This window comes from Urocitellus parryii, chromosome 9 (genome assembly GCF_045843805.1).
Source record: "Urocitellus parryii isolate mUroPar1 chromosome 9, mUroPar1.hap1, whole genome shotgun sequence".
Taxonomy (NCBI): Eukaryota; Metazoa; Chordata; class Mammalia; order Rodentia; family Sciuridae; genus Urocitellus; species Urocitellus parryii.
This window is the reverse complement of record NC_135539.1, coordinates 2,487,757-2,502,131: the sequence shown is the minus strand read 5'-3', so window position 1 is coordinate 2,502,131 and position 14,375 is coordinate 2,487,757.

Genomic DNA, 14,375 nt, shown 5'->3' with positions numbered 1-14,375 from the left:
CAGCTGGAAGTTTGCTGGCAGCTGGAACTTTGCTGGGGCCCCTTTGGCTGTGGCTCTCAACAATGGAGAGAGCTGGGGGACAGGGGTGGAGAGAGCTGGGGACAGGTTGGAGAGAGCTGGGGGGAACAGGGTGGAGAGAGCTGGGGGACAGAGGTGGAGAGAGCTGGGGACAGGGTGGAGAGAGCTGGGGGGGAACAGGGTGGAGAGAGCTGGGGGACAGGGGTGGAGAGAGCTGGGGGGGACAGCGGTGGAGAGAGCTGGGGACAGGGATGGAGAGAGCTGGGGACAGGGGTGGAGAGAGCTGGGGGGGACAGGGGTGGAGAGAGCTGGGGACAGGGATGGAGAGAGCTGGGTGGGACAGCGGTGGAGAGAGCTGGGGACAGGGGTGGAGAGAGCTGGGGACAGGGATGGAGAGAGCTGGGGGACAGGGGTGGAGAGAGCTGGGGGGACAGGGGTGGAGAGAGCTGGGGGACAGGGGTGGAGAGAGCTGGGGACAGAGATGGAGAGAGCTGCGGACAGGCGTGGAGAGAGCTGGGGGACAGGGGTGGAGAGAGCTGGGGACAGAGGTGGAGAGAGCTGGGGACAGGGGTGGAGAGAGCTGGGGGGACAGGGGTGGAGAGAGCTGGCGACAGGGGTGGAGACAGCTGGGGGGAACAGGGGTGGAGAGAGCTGGGGACAGGGATGGAGAGAGCTGGGGACAGGGGTGGAGAGAGCTGTGGGGACAGGGATGGAGAGAGCTGGGGACAGGGGTGGAGAGAGCTCTGGGACAGGGGTGGAGAGAGCTGGGGACAGGGGTGGAGAGAGCTGGGGGTCAGGGGTGGATAGAGCTGGGGACAGGGGTGGAGAGACCTGGGGGACAGGGGTGGAGAGAGCTGGTGACAGGGGTGGAGAGAGCTTGGGGACAGAGATGGAGAGAGCTGGGGGACAGGGGTGGAGAGAGCTGGGGGGACAGGTGTGGAGAGAGCTGGGGACGGGGATGGAGAGAGCTTGGGACAGGGGTGGAGAGAGCTGGGGACAGGGGTGGAGAGAGCTGGGGACAGGGATGAAGAGAGCTGGGGACAGGGGTGGAGAGAGCTGGGGGTCAGGGGTGGAGAGAGCTGGGGCGGGACAGGGGTGGAGAGAGCTGGGGGACAGAGATGGAGAGAGCTGGGGACAGGGGTGGAGAGAGCTGGGGGGACAGGGATGGAGAGAGCTCGGTGAGCAGGCGTGGACAGAGCGGGGAGCAGGAGTGGAGAGAGCTGGGGGGAGCCCACTGCAGGTGTTGGAGAATGTCTTCTCTGACATCAGGTGAAATGTTTCGGTGGAGACCTAGCTGACAAAGATGAGCCAGCCAGGGAGAGACCCCGTGGGAGGAGAAAGTGCAAACGTCCTGAGGCATGATGTTCTGGGCGCTCCTGGAAGAGGAGCAGGGGCCAGGTGGAAGGCTTACGGGATTAGAGGCAGTAAGGGGGGAGGGGGTCAGCAGAACAGTGTGGTGCTAGGACTTTATTCCGAGAGTGACAGGAAGCAGTGGGCTGCTTTGATCAGGCCCGCGGCCTGATGTCATCTATAGTTCCAAAGACCCTACTGGGTGCTTCATGGAAATCCAATTGTTGGACAGGTGCAAAGTACCCACTGTGCACTCCCGGGAAGGGAGTTAACCCAGAAGGCACCCCCCCCCCATGAGGAAGCGTGCACTCGGGCATCTCAGAAAGCAACCCACGAGGGGCCACCAGAAGAGCCCCCACGCACACCTGCCTGGCACCCGGTGCCCCTTTGTGATGCTGGGAAGGACTTGGTTTTGAGGTTTGCTCACCCTCCTCCCGGCCCCTGCAAACCCAGAGCCTTGTCACAAGAGCAAGTCATCCATCAGCAAATCTAAAATATTTAATGTGCATATTTTAAAGGCCAAAGTGCTACATCATGCAGCTCTGCCCAGATGGGGACAAAGCCTCACGGTGCCGATGCCTGAGACGAGGACGTGCCGGACAAAACTGCAGACAATTAATCTGTGCAAACGGAACTCTTGGGGGCACTGGAGGACTCCTTTAGCACCAGAGACAAGCCGGCCCCTAATGACCACGTTAAAATCTAACGCAATCTGCTTACTTTAAGAAAAATGCATCTTCCTGCCACTCACCTCCTTCCCTCGGGGGAACTGGGAGTGGGGAAGGGTGCAGGGTGGGCCTGGCTTGGCGGGTGGAAGAGGGTCTTCCCAAGCCTCTGTGCCCTTGGAAGCTCCTGCCCTTCCCCCACCCCGGTTTCCCCTTGCACCACGGGGGGCGATGGAATGGGGGGGCCTGGTGCTTGGGAGGCTGTTGGGGGCAGGGGCGTTGGTGGGCCGGGGGTGGCTGATTCTACTGGGGGCAGGTCCTCGCTCCTCAGGATCCCTGTTCATAAAATCTACAGTTGAGCTTGGTCCACGGTCACCCCTGGATCCACCTAACTCTGCCCACCCCCGGGGCTGTGACCGCTGCTGCTGTCCGACGATGCCCCTGGATGTTGGCCGGGGGACTTGGCAGATCTAAAGGTTTCCGAAAGGTGGAATAATGGTTGTGACCTCCCCACTGGGCTCTTGGGGACATCAGGCAAAGGTGACATGTGCCCGGCACTCAGGGGCAAGCTCATCTGCAGCAAATAGTTACATCTGTCATGGTCACCATCTCCAGGGTCATCTCCATCGTCCTCCGGGATTGACTTTATCCATAGGTCAGGATTCACCTTGGAGCCGGGGCTCAAGGGAATGTGGGCAGCCGGAGTCCCCCACCTGGGGGTGTCCTCTGCCTAATCCCTGGGCCTCCATGTCCCCGTTAATAAAATGGGGAGCGTCTCACACCTGCACACTTCATGAACATCAGTTTAACATGAATGCCACCTGCATACCAAGGCTCTGGGTAAGCAGCACCAGGTAACCATAATGTGTGGGTGATTATTGTTTGTTAGGTAGGGAGGAGACTTTCCGCTGTTATTTGGGTTCCCCCGGCACTGAGAGAGCCCATACATCAGGAAAATGTCAAGTCGGAGTGAAACATGCATCTCCAGGAACCAGCGCACGGAGCTTCATCGGGACTTTTTTCCTCTCTCTCTTTTTTGCAATCTTTGCCGAAAGACATTTGAAGTGAAGTTAATAATTGAAACGTAATGAATAATTGCAGTTTGGGGTCCGTAGCACAATCATAATTGCCAGTTTATTACTTTTTTAATATATTTGCCAAGTATTAATAATATTGAAATAATGCAAGAAGATCACGGGAAGTAAATGAAATACACGGTTTGTCAAGGGGAAGGATCTGCAGAGGGTGGGCCCTGGTCTCCGAGTTCAGTGACGGATGTGGCTCTGCACCAGATCCTTCAGCGGGGGACGTCACCTGCCTAAGCCTGAGCCAGCTGAGCGAAGGTGAAGATGAGGAAGACGCTCATCCTAGACCCCTGCCAGCTTTTCCGGGCTTCCTGGAGCCGGTGGGACAGACACAGTGTGGGAGAAAGTGCCCGAGCTGGGGATGAGGAGCCCCCATTCTAGTGCTGGTGTGCAGGCAAGTCCCTGGTCTTCTTGGTCCTCATTATTAACAAAAGAAGGGACAGAGCTGGGTCCTCAGCCCCACCCTCCACTCTAAGAGCCCTCTGGGGGTTTTTCTCCCCCAGGGACGGCTCTTCATACCACAGTGCACACGTCGCCAACTCCCCTGGCCTGGTCATCTGCTCCTGGACCTTGGAAGGCCTCACTGTCATTGTCTATCAAAAAGAGAAGGTGGCTCTGGCCAAGGCCAAGGCCTGGGAACCCAGCACTCAGGAGCCAGGCCAGCGGGAGCCCAGCCTGTGCCTGTTGAGATAGCAGAGGTGGTGGGTCTCCCTGAGCTCGGGCGGACACCGGAGCAGATTCCCAGCCCCGGACCTGGTACCTGGGAAGGCAGAGACCCCTGAGCACCCGTCCCTCGGCGGACGTCTGAGTGAACGAGCAAACCGCCACCTCGTGTGGGGCCTCGTGACGTCGTGTGGGGCCTCATGAGGTCGTGTGGGGCTTCATGACGTCGTGTGGGGCCTCATGACGTCGTGTGGGGCCTCATGAGGTCGTGTGGGGCCTGGGGACGTCGTGTGGGGCCTGGGGACGTCGTGTGGGGCCTCGTGACGTCGTGGGGGCCTCGTGACGTCGTGTGGGGCACCGAGCTCTCCCCAGCTGCCTCCCTGCTTTTCAGCTTGGTGTTCTGTCACCACAGGGGTGTCCCTGGGAGCGCGTCACACACACGAACAAAGCTGCCCTCCTTGGTGGTGGTAGATGTCCGAGGACGCCTGTGCCCCTTCGTTCCAAATCCTCCCCGCTGGCGGGATCTAGATGTCCAGGACCTGGGAGATGGGAGACCCAGGAGCCACTCCCCTGGAGTAGGAACGGGGGAGGGGAGTGTGACGGAGAGGGGGTGACCCTGGAGGGGCGGCTCCTACATGTGGCACGGGGAGACCATGACCTTGGTGCTGGTGCTATGCCCGTCTTATAAAGGAGGACTCTGGCTTCAGAAAGGTGATGCGTTCACCGCGCCTTGAACCAGTTGTGCCTCCTCTGAGGCCCCAGGGTCCCGCCCAGAGCACCATACAGTTCACAGCAGACACAGCAACAGTGTAGCCAGACGTGGTGGCCCACACCTGCGACTCCAGTGCCTCGCGAGGCTGAGGATGGAGGATTGCAAGTTCAAGGCCAGCCTCTGCAATTTAGAGAGGTCCTGTCTCAAAATGAAGAATAAAAAAGGCTGGGGATGTGGCTCCGTGGTAAATTGCCCCTGGGTTCAGTCCACAGCACCAAATAGAAAAGAAAATAAACCCACAGCACAATGAAGGGGACATTATTAACAAGACCACAGACTTAGGACAGGGCTACCCCAGGCTGTACCAGATGGTACCTCGGGTGAAGAAGCCCCGATGAGCAAGGACACCCCAGGAAGCCCCAGACAGCCACGACCAGGAACCAGCTCCTCCCTCTGCTGCCACGGGAAGCTGTTCTGCCAGTCCCACATTTACGTGTATTCGACATTTCAGAAAATAATTAATTGCGTCGGAGGTATTAACGCTTTAAAATATAAATTAAAAACGTGACAAACGAATGAGAAACAGCAGCCCGTTTTAATGAAAATCTCACTCCTGCCATCGATACATCAGAGAGCCAGGGGACCCGACCGGGGCCACGGCGTCCCCTGCCTGTCTCTGGAGGGGGCTACTTGGCAGAATGTCTCTTCTTGGGAATGGGGAAGATTCTGGGATTCTGCAGGACCCCAGAGCCCAGCTTGGGAGGCCAAACGGGGGTGGCCACGACGGAGATGGCAGAAGAGACGCGGCCCAAGGCCCAGCACGGACCCTGCCCCAGGGATCTCTTCCAGAGTGGGCAGCTCCGGCCAGGGCAGGAAGGCGGCCAGAAGGAAGCACCTGGGTCGGCTGGGACCCTGTGGGATGTGACAGGTGCAGGCAGGACCGTCACCTGGACCCCCTTCCCCGTGTTGGGAGGCGTGGAGGGCGGTGCAGGCTGGCGGTCCTCTGCCCCAGGGGGAGGTGAGGCTGGACAGCACCTCCCTCTTCCCCAGCCCAGGGCCCCAGCTGTGGACTCTGTTCCCTCTGCAGGGGCCATCCCCAGCCTGTGTCGAGACTCTACTGGGATTTCCTTTTTGGGGCCATCTTGCCTTGGGTGGAAAGAAACGATCCATATTTCACATTTGTAAAGAAATCCAAGGAGGAGATTCTATGTCTCCTTTGGTCATTCAAGGTCATTGCTTAAATTTACTTTTTAATGTACTCTTAATCACACGTATTTCTGGGGCATAGTGTGGTGATCCAACATGTGTACGATTTGGCAACATAGTATAATGACCCAATCAGGGTGATGAACGGAAAGCTTTCCTCTCCTTACTCGTCCATCCCTTCCCTGTGTCGGGAGGCTTCCAACCCCTCTCTTGTAGCTCTTTTATAAAATACATAATAGGTCGTGAACTCTGGTCCCCCGACTGCTGTGCAACGTCATGGTCAAGGTGGATTTTAGCCCCACGTCTCCTCCAACGCCATCTTGGAAAAGGTCCGTATTTGACTTGGGGCTTGCAAAGGATCGGCTGGGCTCCCTATTTGCTAGTGCAAAGGTCCAGAATCGTTAAGTACAGAAAGACGCATTGGTGACGTCCTCAGCCGGAGTCGTAACACTGATTCCGTGTGTTTGGGGTACAAGAGGAAAAGAAGAGCGTGGGACTGCGCTTTGCACCCCAGATGTACCTTCAAGCCTTAGAGAGATTGTAGGGGGCTGGAGCCTGGGGTTGGGGGCCCTCTGGGGGCCTGGGATATTCCCAACCAGAATCACCTCCATCTCGACTCCTCAATCCTTGCAGCGCCTCCCCGAACCCTCCCCTGCACCAGAGTGTAGGAAACCCAGTCTTCTGAGGCAGGTTGAAATGCGGGGACGTATGGAGATCAATCACAGTGATACCGACGGCCGCTCTCATCTCTCATAGATTTGTCATAATTACCCCACGAGCAACATGAAAATGTTAGCTGCACTAACTCCCAGCCAGAGAAAAGGCAGTGTCGCCGGTAACAGGAAAACAGAGCGCCCAGGCAGAGCCCTCGAAAACTTTTAATTAATTTTCCCCCTTTCAGCAGAATTGATGTCAGTTCAGGCTCCAGTGTTTCCAAAGGCTCGGCGTGCAGCAGAGAAACCTAGGGCTGGTGCGGGTTCCCCGAAGGGCAGAGCTGGCCCTGGTGGGGGACAAGGAGAGGCCTGCGAGGAGCCTTCCTGCATTTTGAGACTGGAGGAGGATGACGTCACTTGGAAGTCTGCCCTATCTCCCGGCTGCCTGCCCCAGGGAACCCAGCACCAAGGCCCGTGGGCGTCTGGTGATCCTGCGGGGGCCTGGCTCTTGCTTGCTAACCTTGAGACTTCGCATGCTCCCCACCCAGCCCCCGCCCTGTGCCCCCCCCCATCACCTGCCACTTCTCCAGTGCACGGTGCTGGCACTTCTCCCAGCCTGCGCATGCCAGGTCCCCCCGCCCCACCTCCCAGCCCCCATCTGGCCAACCAAACTCAGTCTTTAAAACTCAGCTCAGGGGCTCAGGAGGCTAAGGCAGGAGGATGGAGAGTTCAAAGCCAGCCTCAGCAATGGTGAAGTGCTAAGCAACTCAGTGAGACCCCGTCTCTAAATAAAATACAAAAAAAAAAAAAAAAATAGGGCTAGGGATGGGGCTCGGTGGTCAAGTACCACTGAGTTCAATTTCCAGTACCAAAATAATAATAATAATTTAAAAATAAGAAAATAAAATCAGATGTCACCTCCTCCAACACAGTGGAGGTCGGTCCTACCTGGGCTCCAAAGCCTTCCATCTTGCTGCTAACACAGCATGCCAGCCTGCACTGAACGAGTCCTATCCCTCTTCCCCGATGGAATGCAGGATTTCCCTTTTGTCTAGACGGCCAGGAAGCTCAGGTTTAACGTCATACAGAATCTTAACAATGATATTAGGTGTTTTACTGATACGGTTTCTTTTTCCCCCTCCTTATAATGTTGTGGTTATTGTTTTCTATCCCAATGTCCCGGCCCCACTCTCTCATCTTACCCCTCATCACTATTGCAAACAACTTCCCACAGGTGAGTAGGAGAAGATAAGGAAAATGAATACCCTAGAGCTGGCTTCACACAGGACTTTTAGATAAACAGCAGGTAGGAGCCAGGCATGAGGTCCTGTACGGACAGAGGGAGAAAAGAAACACGGTCCCCTCACCCAGGGAGCAGACCGTCCACCAGGAAGCCGATGAGTGGTCACGGCACCGTGTGGGTAGCTGTCCTGACAAAGGCATGTCCCGGGCGCCTCTGAAGTAGAAGGGAAATAAGGTTAGAATTCCCAAAGAAGCTGGGGGAGTTCCCCAGGGAGGCGATGTTTGGCGGGGTCCTGGCGACATGCAGGCGTTCACCAGCGCGGGAGGCACATGCTGAACTCCAAGGACATGGGACGACCTGACGCTGCAGAGGATCCCCGTGGAGAGCGGGTTTGTGGATGAAGCGACCTGGAGGGACCGGAAGACCACATCCTGGACCCGGGGGCAGGTTCGACCCTTCGCCCCGGGGACCTCTTTCCAATGCTCAGGAACCTCACAGCAGAACTCCAGGCAAACTGACATGGACACGTCACAGCCAAAGCTGGGTGCGTCCAGCAGAGCCTGGACGCTGATCTGTGCTCTGTTCAACTCGGCCGTTGGGTGGACATTTGGAAAACAGCTGCTTCAGCAAAACGTCCGCTGTCCTCAGAGACAGGAAGGACTGTGGACGCGTCTGCTCAGCAGTTGTTCTGCTCCCGACGTCTTCCTTCCCCTCCAACATCGTGTCTTGCGATGCGGTCTCTGCGTCTGTGGGCCTCCCTGTCCCTGGCAGAGCCCTCTCTCCACTGAACCAGGCTGGTCCCCTCCCACCTCCTCTTCTCAGTCCTCCAGGTCCTTTTCCCACCGGCCACTGTTGAAGTTACATGGAGGCCCATCCGTCCACGTGAGGCTCCGGGAACTCCCGTGTGCTCCAGACTCGTGGGCGCCACGCCCGGCGTCCTGACTTGGTGGACCTTCCTAGCTGCAGCCTGAGAATCTGCGTCTCCCACAGGTAAGAAGAGACGCGGACGCAGGTCTAGGGACAACGGGGCGGAAAGCACCGTCTGTCTACCTTATCTCCCTTCTCCCGTCTGACTAGTGCTTTGTTGATGATTCGTGAGTTCCTTGCCCAACTTGGAATTTTCAAGTAAGGTAGAGTTTTAGAACTTTCAGAAATCTTGGTTTCCTAACAAAAAGACCCTAAATTGGCAAAGTAACCACATTAAGAGCAAAAGGTCTGGAATTGCACACAACCCCTCTGAGCGCCCGTGGGAGCTGCGTGGTGTTTGAGACGGTGGCATGCACGCTGCAGGGACGGTGACCTTGTTTCAAACCACTGAGTAAAGAAATGCATACAACCTGCAGTACGGTCGCCATCTGTGGGTCCAGGTAAACGTCCACAATCGCAGTCGCGACCTCAGGTGGTCACCCCATCTTACCTGCTTACACAGAACCCAAACAGACAATGGCCACAGTTCTACCTAAAGACGGAACTCCAGTCCCCAGTCACCCAGCCCCGAAAACCAACCCTTAACTCCCACAAGCAGCTCAGGGAGCCAGCGAGCGTGTGGAAGGCCCTGCAGGAGGTCAGCTGGCCTGTGCCGCTGGCCGGGACTCCACTAGTAACTGAGGCTGCCCTAACTTTTTGCCTCTGCTTTGAGCTTGGCACCTCCCTACCAGAGGAAGCCAGTTTGCACCCACGGCCCATCACGTGGACACCTCACTTCTCTATCCCACTGACCACTGCCCGCCGACATTGGCGTCTTCCCCTTCATCCACCACGAAGCTTCCCAGCTGGCTGGCCCCCGCTGCAGCGGGCTCTGGTGGCTTTGGCCCCCTGCTATGACCCTTGGGGACCACAGCTTATGTCCACAGCTGGCTGGAGAGGAGGGGAAAGCCACGGCCTCTGAACCCCTGAGCTTTGTGTGTAAGTGACACCCACAAGACCCGTGAGGACGTCTGCCAGCCCCGGTGATGACCGCTGTGGGTCCGCCTACGCAGTCTCCTCCCTGGAACTCCGTTGACGGCCGCCAGCCATGCAGAGCCGTGGGCAAGGGGCCATCAGGGATCGCTGAGCTGGGCCACACCCTGATGGGTGCCCTGGAGACACCACCTGGCAGCCTGGGATGGGGGGGGGAAGCCCAGAATTCCTGAACCTGGGAGAGAAACACCAACTGTACCCAGACCCGTGCCCTGGAGCGCGATCCCTGCCGAGTGCTCTCCCGCCAGCCCTGGAGAGCTTCCCTTCCTGTTGCCTGTCCCGCAGGGAACTGTCCTGGAGGAGAGTGACTGTCACTGAGTGGGTCAGACGTGCTTGGTCACAGTGGGCCCCTCGCCCCAGCACCTGTTTCTCAAGGTTGTCAGATGGACGCAGAGGGCTCGGCAGTGTGCCCGACCCATCCGCAGCCCGACACTTACAACGCCTGGGTCTGGAGTCGCCGAGGCACTTCTATTTCCTAAGTCAAGGTCGAAGACTCCCAGACGCCAACCCCGTGGACCCGGGCGGATCTGCAGCCAGGCTTCACGGCGTCCTGCTCTTATCACCACCTGAAGAGGCCTTCAAACTTTTTTTCCCAATCTCCACTCCTCCACCTGTGAATTTTAATAGCGCAGGCTGCACTGTGTACCTGTTCATGTGCCATGATGCCGCAGTCCGGCTGGGCAGAATCACCGGGAGGTGACAAGCAACTTGAAGATTGAAGTGGGAACTGCTTTATTGCGGGGCAGCAGGGGTGTATATACCTAGCTGGTTACCCACAGCAGGGAATGGGGAGCCAGCGCCTGCTGCCCGGGGTCTTGTTCTCCAGGGCGGAGGGTGGGGAGAACGTGACAGGTGACCCGCACCCTCCCCTCCACACGGAGAAAGACATCCACCAAGAGCTGCACCCTGCCCTCCGGCTCCTTCGCGGCCGCCCAGCTGGGTGGGGAGGGCGTAGCTCCCCAAGGCTCAGGGGCCAAGTCCCGGGGACCAGCTGCAGGGACCCTACGTTGATCAGTGCTGCAGCTTGCACACCTTTTACTTGTTAAAAGCTCACTAGGACACAGTGTGCCCGTCCCCCGCTCCAGCCTCAGGGTGGCTGGGACTCCCAACTGCACTGTTTACTCCTGTGCTGGACACAGTCTGGTGCTGCGTGGCTCATGGAGGAGCGACAGGATCCCCTGTGCACAGCACACAGCACACAGCAGGTGTGGGCCGGACCACCTGGGCGTGTGCCGAGCCCGCTGCTGCTCACACAAGGAGCTGTCACCAGAGACGTTCCCTAGAACACACCTGTCACCTGACTCTGCTGCCCTGGGTCTGTGTGTCCCCCTTGCACGCCTGTGTGTGAGTGTGTCCCCATCTCTCTCCCCCCACCTGCCTGTCCCATCCCCCACAGGCTCTGGGGGAACCTCACTGGTAAATATTTGACAGGCGCAGGCTGTCGTGGGACCAGGCGGGGAGGCCAGTCTGCCTCCACCCCCTCCCCGCCCCGGGAAGCACACCTTGTGTCCCAGCAGGGTGTCCTGTGGGAATTCACCCAGGGAGCAGAGACTGTGGATGGCTCCCTCTGCATCCGTGGAGAGCAGCCTGCCTGGTGGGTGGGAGGCGGAGGCTGGAACGGGGCTCAGCCCTGTGGCAGGGTGTCCCTCTGGGGGCCCCGGCTCCTGGCCAGCCCGGCAGGCAGCAGGGCCTGCTCTAACCTCCTGGGCACCCTCTCTGCAGCGCTCCTGTAGGTGCCCTTCAAGAGAAGGCAACCGAGTCGGCCCCGGGATGCAGGCCCCGTCAACCCCAGGAGACAGCCCTGCCCTGGCCCTCACCAGGGAAAGCCTGGACTAACGAGTCGGGGAAATTAGGGAGAAGAGTCGGTGGCCTCACCTGTCAAGCAGAGGACTGCACGGGACCCCACGGCCCTGCCCCTCACGTCTCATCCAGGCAACTTCTTCAGGACCCGCCCCAGCCAGGCTCACTGCCCCCAAGTCACACACACACCCCAGGACGCCAGCTCCCGGGACTCACTGCTAAACCCCTGGGGCACCCCAAGCTTTGAATAAGTTGCTGTGGAAGCACATGAGTGAGTGAGGGATGATGGAGGAACCCGTGGGTGAGCAGTGAGTGTGGATGAGTGGACGGAAGGATCAGTGGGTACATGGAGGATGGACAGATGGAGGATGGATAGATGGTTGGATGGATGGACAGATGATGGACGGATGGATGGATAGATAGATGGAAGGATGGAGGGATGGATGAATGGATGGAAGGAAGGATAAGGGATGGATTAATGGGTAGACAGATGATGGACAGATGGGGGATGGATAGATGGGTGGATGGATGGGCAGATGATAGATGGATGGATAGATGGTTGGAAGGATGGATGGATGGAAGGATGGATGGATGGGCAGATGATAGATGGATGGATGGTTGGAAGGATGGATGGATGGAAGGATGGATGGATGGATGGATAGATGGATGGATGGAAGGATGGATAGGTGGGTAGATGGATGGACAGATGATGGATGGATGGATGAATGGATGGATGGAAGGATGGATAGGTGGGTAGATGGATGGACAGATGATGGATGGATGGATGAATGGATGGATGGAAGGATGAATGGATGGATAGATGGGTGGATGGATGGACAGATGATGGACAGATGGATGGATAAATGGATGCAAGAATGGATGAATGGAAGGATGAATGGGTGAATAGATGGAAGGATGGATGGATGGATGGAAGGATGGATGGATAGATGATGGATGGAAAGATGGATGGAAGGATGAATGGATGGATGGATGGATGGATGGATGGAAGGATGGGTGGATAGATGGATGAATGGACAGATGATGGACAGATGGATGGATAGATTGATGGAAGGATGGAAGGATGGATGGATGGATAGATGGGTGGATGGAAGGATGGATGGAAGGATGGAAGGATGGATGGATGGATGGATGGAAGGATGGGTGGATAGATGGGTGGATGGATGGACAGATGATGGACAGATGGATGGATGGAAGAAAGGAAAGAAGGAAGGATGGATGGATGGATAGATGGGTGGATGGATGGATGGAAAAACCCTGTGAATGAGCAAATGGAGATGGAGGGACGGGCGGGTGGTGAGGGCAAGAATGAATAGGTGAATGTGCAAAAGTGAACCGATGAAAGGACACGTGAGTGAGTGTGTGCATCCCTGTGAAAATAGTGGACAGAAGAGAGGGTGTGGGTGCTGGACGGACAGGCAGGCGGATGGCAAGTGAGTGACTGAGCCAGTGAACAAAGTGGCCAGTGGGGAACCAGAGGCTTCCAGCAGCTTCATTGCTGGCCCACCTCTCTGGGGGTGGGGGACATGGCCAGCCCTGTGGACACGCGTGCCCAGGCCCAGCTGGGTGTGGCCCCTCGCGAGCTGGCAGGCCCTCTTTCCTTCCCGTTTACCTTTTATGAATAGAAGGCTCCCTGCTGAGCCCCACACCCCTGACCCGCACACCTCTCCTGGCTGAGCTCCTTGACCCTCACTGGACTCTCCAGCTCCCCCTGCTGGATGTCCACTCTGGCCCCTGCCATCCATCCTTCACACAACAGATCTTAAGTGAGGGCTCTCACCCCCTGCAGGGCAAAAAGCAGGTCCCAGAAACACCAGCGCCCAGGCCTGGAGCCTCTGATCCCCAGAGCCTCTGATCCCCGGAGCCTCTGATCCCCGGGGCCTCTGATCCCGGGGGCTGACAGGCCCTGGTGCCCCGGGCTGGGTTCTTCCTGATCTCAGGTTACACTGGCTGCAAGAGTCACCATTCAAAATCCGCACACCCAGACCCAGCTGCCAAAAGCCCCGGACACAGCCATGACGCTCAGAACCATTCCTTTGGGACCGAGGGGAGTGAACAGAGAAGAACCCAACCCCACTCAGAGCAGCCCCTCTTGCCCTGTGTCCTGGGCGGCACCTCCCCTCCTCTCCTCTCTTCTCCAGCTTCCCCTCCTCCTTTCTCCCTCTCTCTCCTTTATCTACCTCAAACACATCAGCTGTACCCACCACAGGGCCTTTGCATCTACTCTTCTGCTCTTGGCTCCTCCCTTCCCAGTGGACCCCTGGGGCAGTAGCTCTCTCAGAGCTGTGGTGCCGTCCGCCATCTGCCGCTCCCGTGTGTGAGACTGGAACACGTGCTGCCCTCTGATCTAGGTAAGCTGGTCGGGCAGGCTCCCTGCTAAGGAGCCTCCAGGCCTGAGCACGGCTCCACACAGGTGTCTGGCTCACACTGGTTTCGTGAGTGAGTGAAGACTTTCCCTTCTCTGGGCCGGCAGCTGCCCGAGTGCACGGTTTCCTGGGCCTCGCACGGCCATCGCGTGGGAGGATAACTGGGTGCTGAGCAGCATTGGGATGTGGAGAGCATCCCCCAGCCCCTACCCTCTAGGCACCTCTACCCTCTGACCTCTGGAGTGCTGCCTTCCAGGTGACAAAAGCACTAGGGTCACTCCAGGGAACAGGGCTGTGGGAATGACCCCACGAGAGACAGAGGTGCCTTTTTCTTGGGTCCTGTCACGGCTCCTCTGACCTCAAGGGTCCGCAGGAAGAGAGACCAGCAGGGGCTGGCCCTTTTATTGAGGAGAAGCCACTCCAATGAGGCAAGGGGTCAGGTTTCAGGGGCTGAGTGGGTCTTCCTGATGTCCACTGTCGCAGGTTCACTGACCTGGGTAGGCCACACCCAAGGGCACGGTCAAAGGGCGTTTCCAGGGAACATCCTGTCCCAAACAGGCCAAGGGTGACATCACCAAGGAACAGGTGAGCGGAGCTGGACCCAGGGGCTGCAGGAGGCGGCCTGCGCAGGGAGACG